This window comes from Sitophilus oryzae, unplaced genomic scaffold (genome assembly GCF_002938485.1).
Source record: "Sitophilus oryzae breed Bouriz unplaced genomic scaffold, Soryzae_2.0 scaffold_1307_pilon_pilon, whole genome shotgun sequence".
In the NCBI taxonomy this organism is placed as follows: Eukaryota; Metazoa; Arthropoda; class Insecta; order Coleoptera; family Curculionidae; genus Sitophilus; species Sitophilus oryzae.
The window spans coordinates 2,880,703-2,894,721 of NW_022145957.1; the positions used below are offsets into that span (position 1 = coordinate 2,880,703).

Sequence of the window (14,019 nt, forward strand, 5' to 3'; positions counted from 1 at the left end):
AAAAATATTTTATTTGTGTTTAATAAAATAGTTCTTTGTTAAATACAGGTTATTTTACTATTGTTAAATAAACGACATTAATTATACGATCAAACGAACTTACCTGAAGTGAAGTTCGATCGTAATTATATGAGGCGTCCAGTCCGAATGTATTATCTTGATTTTTCTATACGTAGTACCGTCCCTGCGTGCACAATTTTAAAGCTATAAGCTAAATTCCCTCCCGCTACCAGCCTAGGTGGCGGCGCCGGACCTGGCAAAAATCTTCCATTATGTTTTACATATTAGGTATATGCTTCATAATTATTTTCAATAGCGTATTTAATAAGCGCTATAATTATGGTCTGTTATACAATAGTCTAGTATTGAGGTTGAGTAAGAATGAAAATAAAATGAGTTTTTAGAAATCCATTAAATAATTTAACATAATGACCCTTGTTTTACTTTTTTTCTAATATCGTTATTAGCATTTCTAATATGCATAGAGCGGACTGTCCGCGTCCGCGCGGACCATCGTGTGTAATTTAAAGTACTCTCGGAGTACTTTCACCTGTGCTGTCAATATGCACATGTTAAAGAACGTTTTAAGAAATCGTTTTTCGAAACTATTAAGAAAAAAACAAAGCTATTGCGGATTTTATGAACTTCTAAAGTCCCAAAAGCAAAAGTTGTTTAGACTTTTATTGTAATATACCGGATGGCCAACTAAGAATGAACGCCGCGCCGGCTGTATCTCAGAAACTACTTATAAAATAATATAATAATTTTAGAAAAAAAATTGTAATAAGTAAATCGGTCAAGAAAAATTGCTGGAAATTATTTTCAAGATTGAAAAATGTCCGCTAGGAAGCGCATCTGTGATGGCTAGGATGGTCAGAAAACAGGATTTTTCTCAAAAATATGCAGGTGAAAAGGTATTTTAAAAATTGCTATTGTTATCAATGGAAAATTTGTATTTTTTGCTTTTATTAAAATAGGGATATGTCTGGTTTGGGTTAGCCGATGTAAACAAGCTAGGGCTCGTTTAAAAGATCCTTTCTTTCCTAATGATTTGCAGTATAAACTTTGTCTACATATATATTGCAGTGGTAGCTAGAGGGGCTGTTGCGCGTTTGCACAAAAATATCAAATGACAGGCTATATTTATTTTTACACAGTTAAATAAAAAGATACCACAAACCGCAACTTTCTATCTCCTCCTTAACGGGAGATATTATGAAGAAAAAAACAAAATTAGGCTGCAGCCTAGATATATAATAATATTATTGAAACTTATAAGTAGGCTAGAAAACAAAGGTATAATAAAATAAAAAGAGGAAAATCGATAAAGTCAAAATATTAAAATATTTTAGTTTCATTTTAATGTCATTTAATTGTTATTTATCCAAGTTCGTTCTTGATTAGACCCCATAAATAAACCCCAGACATGTTAAATCCGGTGGCCTAGCTGGCAATGGAAATATGCCAATATATGAAGTAAGATGTATCCAAGAAGCTCCACACATTCATAGCAAAATAAGCCTCATAACTGCACCAATGAGGACCTTCTAACAAAATTGGCAATTCCTCTCTTAGGAATTATTATTAGTTCATTCCATTCAGATGATTAAAAAAGTCCAATCATTCGCCCTCCTAGAATTTCTCCCCAAACGTTTATCGCCCAACGGTCTTGGTGCTGTACTACTGGCATCAAGGGCATGGGTAGATTTGTTTTGAACCAATATTTCTCAGTTACTTTGTTGAATATTTATATGATGTTACTAGCTCTATTTAACCGACGCATATGTAGAATGTAGAATGGGTAAGAGGGGGGTTAATCACTGCGATCTTAAAGATCTATTGGGCCCCCCTTTCTTGAGTCATCACACATTCTATAACCCATCATACCTATGTTGTAGAGGGGACAGGGTATTTCCCATCCTTCTCTGACAACAGATGTTCTTCCTCAACCAAAACCAAACCTTCCAAACCAAACCGACGCATATTCGAAGTACACATTTCTAAACTTTGGCGTTCAAATTTGTCGCTTTTGGTGCACTCCTTGAAAGTGAATTTCTTTTTTGTTTATATTTTGTTGATTCCGGGGCTATTACTTGCGCCCTATAAAAGTTCATAATAGTATATTGTTTTATTAGGAGTAAAAATTACACTTTTTTCTGGCGAGGCTGTACGTTTGACACTGTTTGTACTGTCGACATACAGGCGAGCCAAAAAAGTCATTTTTACTTCGAATAGAATATGCTATTTTTAGCCGACTATACCAACAGGTATGGTAGGCTATTAAGATCGGCAAAAAAAAGTTTTTTTAATTTCACTGAAAATTAATTATTTGGGTCATAAATGACCTAAATACAAAATATTTGCATGGTGTCTGTCTGTCTGTCTGTCCGTCTGTAACACGATAACTCAAAAACCGCTAAACCTATTTTTACCAAATTTGGCACAAAAATACTGTGGCAACCGAGAATCTGGCCATTAGTTTTTTTTGTTGGTAAGGGGGTATGGGAGGGGGTTAAAAATTAAAAAAAATCGTAACTCCAAAATTACAGTAGCTAGCGAAACGCGGTTTTCAATTTAAGATTAGGAATAATATTTACAACAAAATTTGAAATAACATCAAAATCAGTCAAAGTCGCAGTTTTTGAGATAAAAAAAAGCTTTTTATTAACATATTTTAGTATGGGCGGCTATACGTGCTTCCCGGCGCCAACAACCGTTTTTATGTAATTATATTTATATATCGAGAAACTATGGTTACGCTGGTTGAATTTGATACTTCATGTTAGTTTAATTATATATTTTCGTACTTTTATGCTTAGGCTTAAAAGTGCTTTACTTTTATGTCTAGGCGTTAAAATAACATTCTTTATAGTTTCTTTTTTGCGACATCCGGATTTTGTCCGGATTCACCGGATTTTGTCCGGAGTTCACTTGTCCGGAATTTCCAAAAGCCTTTATGGAAATCCTAATCTTATATATTTTTCATTATACAGTTCTGGAACAGGTGCGCTACATCCTACGTCACTGTATTTGGGAGGTGATAAAGCTAAGAAAGATTCTTTGAGAATGTCTTTATATATTTTTTTCTGTCAAAATAAACTCGTAAAAAATAAAACCGGAAACTTCAAATTTTTCGTCATATTTGTGGAAATCGAAAAGATAAATTCAGTTACTAAACGGATTATCATTGGGCTCACTGATAGTCAACTATGCCCCAATTTAAGTCAACCTGTATCGCTCACCATTTCCGAGACCCCAATGGTGAAAGCCTAACATCCTGTACAGGGTGGGTCAAATTGGACGCTTTTAAAGGGAATCACCCTTTTCTATAGAAGATAGACGAAAACGAATATCGGTGTCCGGAGCTCAATTTTTGTCAAAAACATGATGGTGAAAACCGCATATCGATATCTGTTACTGTTTCGGAGTTACGGGGTGTTTTTAAAAAATGTGCATTTTTAACAAATTGCTGAACTTTTTTGCTATGGAAAATTTTGTATTTTTATGGAAACATTTCTAAAGCATCTTTTTACGTAGAATTTAATGGTTTAAGTATAATTTTTTTAAAATTAATAATTTAAGAATTATCAACAGAAAATTTCATTTTTATAAGGGACACCCTGTATATTTTTAATTTATTGAAAATAATTTAAAATTACCTTTCCAAAAATATAGCACACTTGATATTTTGCTCGATTCCTCTTCGAGATATAGAGTTTATAAAAATTCGTATTTAAATAAGTAGGCTTTGAACGGCGCGCACTGTAATGCAAAAAAATTCCAGCTGTGAGCATCAATCATCAATTTATTATGAAAATAATATTTGCAATGAGAGATGCAGCATTTTATATGAATTTAAACTATATTTAACCAACATCAACACATTTAAACTATATCTAATAACAATAAAAATAAATAGCAAACCAAGACATGAGATTTTGCCACAGGTGTTCGACATATCGACCGTCTTCTGTTATGGACAGACGGGGCCGTTTTTGAACATTTCTCGCGGAATTCATTAAATCAGTGGGGGATGAATCTCATAACTACTAAGTACTTCTAATGCTTGTCAAAATTAACGGACAATTTCAAAATAAGAACATTTATTCTTCCGCAAAGATATCCATAGGATTAGATCCATAGGCACTAAGTCCGGTGGCCTCAACGGCCAACGGCTGGGATCTTGGTTAGCTATTCAATTATTCTTGAAATTGGCTGCAAAAATTTGCTTATAACTTCAGCGTTCTGAGGCGGTGCCTCGTCTTGCTGGAAAAATATGTTTTCGAGTTCCATTAGGGGCATATCATCAAAAAGGGCTGCAAAGCCTACTAGTTAAAAGTGGCGAACTTTTAAAAATTCTGTATTTCGAAGGAGATTATAACAAAACATCAAGTGTGCTATATTTTTGGAAAGGTAATTTTAAGTTCTTTTCAGTTAATTAAAAATATACAGGTTGTCCCAAATAAAAAAAACAATTTTTCTATTGATAACTCTTAAATTATTAATTTAAAAAAAAATATACTTAAACCATTAAGTTCTACGTAAAAAGGTGCCTTGGAAATGTTTTCATAGAAATACAACATTTTCCATAGCAAAAAAGTTACAGCGATTTGTTAAAAATGCACATTTTTGAAAAAACACCCTGTAACTCCGAAACGGTAATAGATATCGATGTGCGGTTTTCGACATCATGTTTTTGATGAAAATTGAGCTTCAGACACCGATATTTATTTTCGTCTATCTCGTATAGAAAAGGGTGTTTCCCTTTAAAAGCGTCCAATTTGACCCACCCTGTATATCCATTAAAAAATCTAATCTAATGATCAGATCTTACTACAATATTTTTTCACTGGTATATATTTTTATATTTCATAGAGTTTATTACACACATGTTCCTGTTTCAGGTCATTTGCGTCACCAGGTTTACTACCGTACGATAAGTCATCAGTTAAAGAAGATAGAAACGAGATTAATTTAGTCGAATTATATACTCGTCACTGAACGTACAGACAACAAAACAGTGATCAGGTTGGACTCAAGGTCGAAGAAAGAAACAACTACAAGCTGGTCTTATTTCGTAGAAATGTGTCTTGTGCTGAATATTAAGTAGAACGTAAATTGCCATCAATACATCAATTATTCCACGATGGGTGTGTGTTTTATCTGTGATGCGTAAGTACCTAATTTGCAATATTTTTACGATCTATAAACTGAATATTATAAAATTTATAGGACGCGACGCGACGCGCAAAATTGATATATAGCGGGTCTTTTTCAAAAGTGGCTCCCCCTATAACTTTTTTAATTGTTCAACCAATCACACTTTGTGATTGGTTGATTCTGCCCAGTTCCGTATTTAATATAGTATGTATCTACTAAAATTTTAAAGCAAATTTAATCTTGAACATTATATCGGGTGCGTCTCAAAAGTGGCTCACCCCTATAACTTTTTTATTTTTTTCAAATAAAACAACGAGATTCGGTATGTTAGTATGTGACATAAATTAGGATTGATTGACATATTTAATTGTTTTCTGTCACTTTCAGTCTCACCGGAAATGACTACAACTTTTGATTTTTAAATAGCACCATCGGTATATTTTTTACTTTATTCGATAGAATATGACACTCTGATTAGAATGACATATTATATATCAACTTTTGACATTTTCGCATATGGTTTACTTTAAATTATAACATGCGGTTCATAACAATAATTTGATTCGAAATACCAAGTGTGTGGTATCAAATTATTCGTAAAAAAATGCTTATTCCAAATATGCTAATGAGCCAACCTCGTTTCATTTGAAACGAGGTTGAAAAGATTGAGATATGATTAAAAATACGATTTGGGCATCTTTTAACCGGCCAGGACAAGACATTAAAAAGATTAGACGATTAAGTCTATTTTTCCAAGGCTCCTTGATTAAAAATTAGTGTTTTTAACACAGCCATGGCACTCTAGATTGAAATTTAAAATTCGATTTGTTTTTGAGCGAATATGTCAAAAGCTGACATATGACATGTCATTCGATTCAGAGTGTCATTTTCTCTCGAATAAAGTGAAAAAATACCGAGGGTGCTATTTAAAAATCAAAAGTTGTAGTCATTTCCGGTGAAACAGGAAGTGACCGAAAATTGAATACGTCAATCAATCCTAATTTATGTTATAGGGTGCGTCTCAAAAGTGGCTCACCCCTATACCTTTTTTATTTTTTCAGATAAAAAAACGAGATTTGGTATATTAGTATATGACATAAATTAGGATTGATTGACGTATTCAGTTGTTTTTGGTCACTTCCTGTTTCACCGGAAATGACTACAACTTTTGATTTTTAAATGGCACCCTTGGTATTTTTTTTACTTTATTCGATAGAAAATGACATTCTGAATAGAATGACATATCATATGTCAACTTTCGACATTCTCGCTTAAAACAAAATTGAATTTTAAAATTCAATCTAGAGTGCCATGGTTATGTTAAAAACACTTATTCTTAATGAAGGAGCCATGGAAAAATAGATTTTATTGTTTGATGTTTTTAGTGTCTTCTCCTGGTCAGTTAGAAAATGCTCAAATCGTATTTTTAATCATATCTCAATTTTTTCAAATGGAACGAGGGTGGCTCATTAGCATATTTGGAAAAAGCATTTTTTACGAATAATTTGGTACTACACACTTGGTATTTCGATTCAAATTATCGTTACGAACTGCAAGATATAATTTCAAATAAACCATATGCGAAAATGTCAAAAGTTGACATATGATATCGTCCTATTGCTGCCTAAAGTCACTAACTAACATTTTCCGAACAACCAAAAATTCAATCACTAACTATATTTTGAAGCGGAGAATCGATTGAAAAATTCATTAACTACGATTTCTGGCTATTTATGTTTTATTTTGATACCGAATAGTTACTAACTATAACATCTTTATGCAATGCAATTCATCTTTAGACGCGTTTTCTCGGAAGTAACAAAAAGTAAGTTAGTGACTTTTGGCAGCAATGGGACGATATGTCATTCTATTCAGAGTGTCATTTTCTATCGAATAAAGTAAAAAAATACCGTGGGTGCCATTTAAAAAACAAAAGTTTGAGTCATTTCCGGTGAAACCGGAAGTGACCGAAAACAATAAAATATGTCAATCAATCCTAATTTATGTCATATACTAACATACCAGATCTCGTCTTTTTAACTGTAAAAATAAAAAAGTTATAGGGGTGAGCCCCTTTTGAGGCGCGGAAATTACTACAACTATTGATTTTTAAATGGCACCTTAAATTAGGTATTTTTACTTTATTTGATGACAAAAATGACATTCTAAATAGAATGACATATCATGTCAACTTTTGAGGTCTTCGCTTAAAAAGAAATAGTATTTTAAATTTCAATCTAGAGTCAATCTGTGATGAAACCACTCATTTTTAGTCAAGGAGCCTTGGAAAAATCAATTTGATCGTTTAATGTTTTTCGTAATTTTTTTTGGCCGGCTAAAAGATGCCGATTGTATTTTTAACCATAAATCATAACTGAAGTTTTTCAAATGACATGAGGATGGCTCATTAACATTCGTGATAAACAATAGTTTTTGTTATGATTATTGTTTGTTCCTAAGTAATTAAATAAGTTCCTAAGTAATAATAATAAATTAGTATGTAGAAAAAAATCGTGGATATTTGGGAAGGCTCAAAAGGAAACAATTATGTTTTTTTGACACGTTTCGCTACTTTATTATCGCTTTTTTACTTACTTGACGCTTCCCGCGAAACGTTGCAAAAACATCTTTTTTCTTTTGAACCTTCCCAAATACCCACGATTTTTTTCTAAATATTTTTTGTTTCATAACTAATGTATAAGAATGGGCGGTGTCTTTGTTGTTAATTTTTTTCAATACAATTTAATAGCCGTGGCACTTAGCGTTTTATATAAGTCGTTGGTTATGGAACTTTTTACAAATAAAACTTGACAAACCGATTTTTTGGTACTTACAACATTATGTAATTCATGTATATTTGGAAAATGCATTGTTTTTTACCATATAGTTTAGTACCATATACGTGCAAAATGAAACACTAATTGACCACAATTAATACACAGAGATGTGGTGAATTAGTGTTTTAATTTGGTGTTGTCACACCAAAGGTTCCAACCTTCAACTGGAACCATACACTTGCTATTTTGAGTCAACTTTTCGTTATGTATATGCCATGATCTATGGCCATGACACGCTAGATTAAAATTATGGAGGATAGAGATAGGCAAAAGAGTCCCATAAGAGTATGGGACTTTAATTGAAAAAGTCTTCACCAAAATGGTAAAAATAAAGGTTCACTAAATGACCACAGATGCGCTAACAAGCAGTAAGATTACACAAAGATACTCCTTAGTTCTATCCTCCATAATTCAAATTTAAAATACTATTTTTTCCAAGCGAAAATCTCAAAAGTTGGTATATGGCATGCCATTTTATTCAGAATGATATTTTCACTTTTGAAAAATACCCGGAATAAGACTAACTATGAAAAATGGGAAATTAGAATCGTGAAAAATAATCGAAACATTTTTTGTTTGAAAAATTTTTGCCTCAAAAAACAAAACTTTTTTGAAAAATAATGTTATTTTTTCCTGTCGTTACTTTTTAGGAAATAAAAAACTAATTGCACATTCTTATATAGCTACTTTATCAGGGCTATTTGATATTATTTTTAGATTTTCAAATTAGCTGATAATTTATATACATAACTTAATTTTTTTACATATATACGGACATGCATTTTTTATTTCAGGTTTTGAAAGAATTCGGACTCCTGAGTACAATGATATGCCACACTTTATATATTATATATATATATATATATACAGTATATATAAACTAATATATATATATATATATATATATATATATATATATATATATATATATATATATATATATATATATATATATATATATATATATATATATATATATATATATATATATATATATATATATATATATATATATATATTTTTTTTTTTATTAGTTTCGGGCATTTAAACACAGTTTATTTAAACTATTATCAAGTCCGGATCTGTTTTTTTTTAAATTTTAATCTATTTAATCGTTACAATATTGATGAGCCTTAAAACTTAACTATGACTAGGGTAAAACATTGAATACGGAAAATCAAATACAATAAAATAATAAAAAATAATATAAAGTAAAAAATATAAATATAAAATAATATAAACCAAATAAAAAACTGAACGAAAAATGAATTTGTGCAATAGGGAGGGTGATAACCTTTTTTAACATGTAGACATTAGAAACTAGTTTACACAAGTTGATTTAGTTATAATAACTTTGATTAATATTTGCATATTATGAGATCGTACATTGAGATTTCAAATTCACAATAAAAAAAGTTAAATTATTATTTATTTCAATCTTTCAAATGGCTTGGTTTTTTGTTATTTAATGTTAATTAGCACTCGTCGATATTGTTACAATTAATATAATCAAGTTAATAATAATTAAAAAAATAAGTGAGTCGGACTTGAAATTATTTAAAATAATAATTAAATAGTTTTGTTGTTGTTTAACTATACGCAAAACAAGAAAATAGATATATAAAGTGTGACATATCGTTTTACTCAGGAGACTGAATTCTTTCAAAATCTCAAATAAATTTTCATAAATTATCAGGTAATTTGAAAATCTAAAAATACTATCTAGCCTAGATAAAATGGCTATGAGAATGTGCAATTAGTTTTTTTTTTATTTTCTAAAAAGTAACGGCAGGAAAAAATATAATTTATTTTGAAAAAAAATCCGGTTTTCTTAAAGAACTCAGTAAAGCCCAGTTCATGCACCTGCGAAATGCGATTTACGAATTGCGAAATGCGTTCTTTTTGCCTTGCAATTGGTCGCTTTCAAGGTCTTCCTTGAAGGTAGTCAATCAGAACGCAAACAGAACGCATTTCGCAATTCGTAAAACCTAATTCGCAAGTGCATGAACTAGGCTTAATCCTTGGTTTTTTTGTAGCACCATGTATCATATTCTCATATTCTTCCGAACTTATTTATTTACATCTTGTACTGTTGTAATATTTGTTAATATCCTTAAATTTACATTATATTTAGAGGTTTATTGGATTGTAAAAATTAATTACTGGAATTTTTTTAAGTAAATGTTGTAATTGAGTTGGAGTACATTACAAACGTTCCTTGCTGGGGTCACGTTATAAGTTTTCACCGGTGCGGACAAAATGCGTCAGTTTCAGAGGATGGTGATAATGCACCATTTTATTATTAATTATAAGTGCAGTGTCACATTATGCGTTTTTACTGATCCGGTTAAAACTGGATTTTTATGCGTCCGGTATACGACGCCGACGCGACGGTACGATATTAGACTGTTAAAGCAGGGCCAAAAACGTATACGTAATTAAAATACGTTTTTAATTTGTTTTGGATGGTTTCTCGCGCACAATACAGTTTTGTTAGTTTTGGTCCCACAATAGTAAGAAAATTCTGAAAGCTTGATTGAACATCCTTGAGGAATTAAGTTATTTTTCAGTGTCAGTGAGCATAATTTTATTTATGATATTTAGATAAATTATGATAGGCGCCTTGGTCTCGACGGTTTCTAAAAATATCCCGTATCAAAAACTTTTTGGTTTTCTTTTTTTTTTGTTAGGTGTAATAATAGCATAGTATAAGGAAACTAGTAGTTTTACTCCTTGTCAAATCCTCTGTTCTTTTTCTGCCACTTTATATGACCTTGTTCTCGCCTCCGTAGCCGACGACGTAGCTGTATAGTCGTGGTCTATTAACTAGGCAAAGGATAGACGTGGCACTCGCCATAGTTTCACAGATATGTATTTAGGAAAATATGAGTTCACAATAAAATCAAATAAAAAAAATGATCATCGAGTAAAAACTTGCTTGAAAACAGAATATTTTCACATTTCGTGTAGGTAACAATTCTTCTGTATCTGAAAATCTATTTAAAGCACACTGCAGTGTTGCCAATCTATTTCTTATTTACTAAAACTTTGGTTAAAAACATTATATACGAAAAGTGGTAAAAAACTAGAGTGAATATAATTTTATTAATACTTTGCTATGTTTTCTTAAACATGAAGGATATCGGAATAAATTCGTGTAGAAAAATTTACTTTATCTTATACAGGATATTTTTTATGGCGTCACCAAAATCGTAATATTTAAAAAATGTTGTATCTCATTTTTTTTAAATGCAACACCTTGTATATTATTTTTCTTTCAGATGTAGAATTAAAAGGTGAACATTTTTAGACAAAGATCATATTAGGTGGCTTTGAAAAAAATTTACTGTTGAAAGAGCCATATGTAATATAATACTGCGAATATCTGCGACAGCGGTAAAAATTTAGAAACACTTTAAATTAATAAAAAAATGTTCACTTTTTAATTCTGTATCTGACAGAAAAATAATATACAGAATGTCGCATTTAAAAAAGTTGTGATATACCATTTTAAATATTGCGATTTTGGTGACGCCATAAAAAATACCCAATATAGAATAATGTACCTATATAGAATGATGTAAAATAATAAAAAAAATCAAACTAACTTTACCATAACTTTTTTTTGTGACACCCTGTATATAACAAAATATTTTAGGATACACGACCCCTTTAGAAACCTTGAAACATATGAATAAAGCTTTTTGCACATCTTCGACAACGACGACGATATTGGACTTCCTCGCACTAATGGGTCACCCTGTATATTTACGGTGGTTTAAAGCTAGGTGTGGCACTTTTCTTCCCTCAAATATAAACTCAATATTTTGTCTATAATATTTTGAATATTGTTATATTACGACCACTTATAATAAAAAATAAATAAAAAAAAAACATAAAAAAATACAGTCCACTAAATTTATAAGAGATTATGCTATTATAAAAATCTTTCATTTAAAAAATATGAATCAGTTGCGGAGACTTTAGATGTACAAAATATTTACTCTAAAATTGTTTCAAAAACCAATTTATATAAATTATCTCGTAAATTATTATTGGAATGAACATTTTATGGAAAATCCCCTGACCAAAAAATATTTTTATGCGCATATTTGAGACAACCTGTATATCTAAAAAACTATTTTTAAAATCTGCACACATGCTAAAAAAAAATAATAACATTTAATTAATTACATAATATCTGAGCTTCTAAAATAAACAAATATAATTAAATGTTAATTGATAATTACTATCAGCTTGCCGATTTACATCTGATGGAAATCTAAAAAAAACTCAAAGAACAATTTTTTGAATTATTTCCACAATTAATAGCAGCGCACAGTAAGGCACTCATTTTTTGTCAATCCGTCCCTGTGCCAGCTTGCAAAAACTGGCAGAAAATATTTGCGAGAGTGCAACTACTCAACTATGATAATAGAAGGGACAAGAGCAATAAATTTTATAACATTTCTGACATTGGAAGCTGCACACTGGAGAAATAATTCTACACTAGTCATTATTAATTTTTTGAGTCTTTAAACTGTAAAATTATATACAGTTCATACGAAATAAACATTTAGTCACGTCATTAAGCTTGACCGGCACAGCGTTGCCCACTTTCATACATTTATCCACTTTATACTTCTTCCTTTTAATCAAAATATTTTAGGATCCGTTTTTCGCGTTCAAAATATTCTAATAAAGTTGCGATGAGTTTTTTACCGCTATTAAGCTGGCCATAACTTTGCACTAGAAGAGGTTCTAAAAAGAACAATGTTCGACTGCAAGGTCTGCTGGTAAACATTTTCAAGCTTAAAGTATCACAGCATTATATATTGAAACCCAAAACTCGTAATACAAAACTAAAGTGTCAAAACGAATGACAATGTCAGGAAATAAATAAGTAGATGAAGAAACTTGGCATTTTTTACAGCAGAGCTACCATCTGAATCTCCAGCGCGAAATTTAAATTCCAGTTAGTCAGCACGGCGCCGAATATGTCCATGTTTGGTAACAATGAATTTAAAATCGCGCCCTCGATTACGTAACTGAGTTTAATTGATATGGAATATATTATACGTATAAATTTTAGAAGGAGAATAACTACTTCACGATAGCGTAAATGTCCCAAATTTGCCAACAAAAAAGTAAGCTTAGATTACAGTTGTAAAAACATCCGTTAATATGCGAAAAATTAAATTATTTTACGATGACGGACAGGATTTTAGGACAGAAAATTTAGGATAAAGTGCGCGCGATACGGATGACGGGTGCATGAAAATCCACCTCAAAATTCGCATCCGATTAAAAAGGTTGATTCTCACTATACATTCCGTTTCTGTTCCATATCCGTTCCGTTATCTTAACGTTATATGACTATCCACAAGTTCTTTGTGTAGTTTCATATGAAAGGAATGAATGACACTTGTAAAGTTAATTGTGTTTCTTATTGAAGTAATTTAATTTAAAATAAAAATTAAACGTAAAGAATTTCTTCAGCCCATTTGTAATGGTTTATCTTATCCAAGAACTTCTTGAAGTTTTATAGGCTTATGTCTTTGATTCCCTTGATTCCTTCTGTCATTCTGCGATAAACACAAGGCTGGAGAAGTCGTGTTTTTAATTTAAATAAAAGAACGTTCAATTAAAAAAACATTGATTTAAATAATTTTAACATGTGTTTTTTAAACATTCCATAAAACAATAAAATTGGTACGAAAAGGTTCGGAGCACCATTATAAATGAAATGTTAAAAATCCCCATCGATCCGTGTGCAATTTTTTTATTCAAGGTTAAATTTCGCAGATTTTTTGTGTTTTTTAGTTAAACGGTACGTTTTATTATAAAAAAATAGAACAGATAAAAATTGCATACAATGAAAACAATACATTCTTATGGAGTCGATCGGTCGACTATTTGTTTTCGCAGCTTCATAAGAATATATTGGTTTCAATTTTGCAATTAAATGACCGGCTGACTAAAATTTGCAAATCAGCGTGCGCGCTGATCGAAGCATAGTAAT

The 14,019-nt window shown here is 30.9% G+C and overlaps 1 long non-coding RNA gene across 1 annotated transcript in view; it reads left to right on the plus strand.

Moving 5' to 3' along the window:
• Positions 1-14,019, plus strand: part of LOC115874945 — a 32,634-nt gene that overhangs the window by 14,164 nt on the left and 4,451 nt on the right. The window contains exon 2 of the long non-coding RNA XR_004048932.1: positions 4,905-5,172. This is a non-coding gene — a long non-coding RNA (uncharacterized LOC115874945). The remainder of the gene's footprint in view (positions 1-4,904; positions 5,173-14,019) is intronic.